The sequence below is a fragment of the Lactuca saligna genome, chromosome 1 (assembly GCF_052625555.1).
Source record: "Lactuca saligna cultivar CGN05327 chromosome 1, ASM5262555v1, whole genome shotgun sequence".
Taxonomy (NCBI): Eukaryota; Viridiplantae; Streptophyta; class Magnoliopsida; order Asterales; family Asteraceae; genus Lactuca; species Lactuca saligna.
Window position 1 is genome coordinate 33,681,949 of NC_136417.1, and position 1,471 is coordinate 33,683,419.

The following is a 1,471-nucleotide window of genomic DNA, read 5'->3' on the forward strand; positions in this document are numbered from 1 at the left end:
TCACATGATGCACATACAGTAGGCTGAGGATGATACGACAGTTCGATGCAGCAGCTATGGAGGGGATAGTGTGACATCCTCATTTCCACGGCCAGAAAAGACCAATTTTGTTTATGCTTTGTTTAAAAATCAGAGTAACATTTTAAATAAAAGTGTTGCGGAATTTGTTCCCATAATAAAATATGATAACGATTTATCAAAACATTTCCGTATAAATGTATTTCATTGAAAACATCCGGATGTCATGTTCGATACAAATCAAAAGCATAAATAGTACAATATAAGTCGTACTACATTTATTCATATCTACAGGCCTATATTCGTAATCTCTCATCTCAAACATCATATCTATGCTCGTGCGCCACTACATCATATCTATGTCTGTGCGCCACTACCTATAAGGAGTGATAAACCAAAAAGATAGGTGTATTTTCGAACCACATATAAAATGAGAATAAATATATATACGATGTTTTTGAAATGAGAAGAAATATATATCTATAATATACCCCATAAATGATAATATAGTATTGTTAGTGTTAATAATATATTTGTACAGGGTAGGCTTTTATATATACACTTTATTGTATATGGTCCTTTATGTAAATAAGCTATAATCTTGTATTATTTAAAACACTGGAATACATGTGAAACCCTAATGGGTATTTTCACAAATCAACATTTATCAAGTTACTCTGGATCGTATTTTTTTTTTTTTCCGGCCATTTAGGATCGTTTTTTTTGTTTTTCCAGCCGGCTGTGAACTAATAACCGGGGCTTCGTAGCCTGTTTTGCTAGAAGACAATTGGTCCAAGAGTGGGCTGTTGGGTAGTTTGATAACCAAGAGACATGTATTTTCAACATTCAATATTTTCTAAACAATATCATTTGTTTTTTAAATTTATAATAAAAATAATTTTTGGCGTAATCTAAATATTCATGTTGATGTGTGAATAGTAAGATTTATATATATATATTAATTAACTAGAATTTGATTCAACATTGTGGGTGCCAACAGTTGCGTTGTAAATATTTCTGATCGATTTGAACCCCAAAAAAAAGCTTTTTCCACTCGAGTGGATTTAGAAGATTGCTAATGAAACCTTTTACGTACAAAATATACACCTTTTTTCGTTAAGCTCAAAAAAGAGGAATAAGTCACCATTCAGAAAATATACAAAAAAATAGGTCCTACCGAGATTTGAACTCGGGTTACTGGATTCAGAGTCCAATGTCCTAACCACTAGACCATAGGACCACTTGTATTAAAACTTACACTATTTAGTCTAAAAACAAAGGTCTAGCTTACAAGTTCGCCACCGTTGCCTTTAACATGTTAGCAAACGAGCAAAAGGCAATTAAGGGCAATGTCATAAAGTAATTTTATCATATAAGATACCGTAGTGGCATAGTTTATACAATTTTAATTTTAATGTTAGATAAACCGAAGAGTGTTTGAGTTTGTTTATTG

The 1,471-nt window shown here is 31.9% G+C and overlaps 1 non-coding gene across 1 annotated transcript; it reads right to left on the reverse strand.

The window, feature by feature from the left end:
* Positions 1-1,186: 1,186 nt before the first annotated feature.
* On the reverse strand, positions 1,187-1,258 carry TRNAQ-CUG (transfer RNA glutamine (anticodon CUG)). Its single transcript has one exon. It is a non-coding gene; the product is annotated as a tRNA-Gln (tRNA).
* Positions 1,259-1,471: the final 213 nt, after the last annotated feature.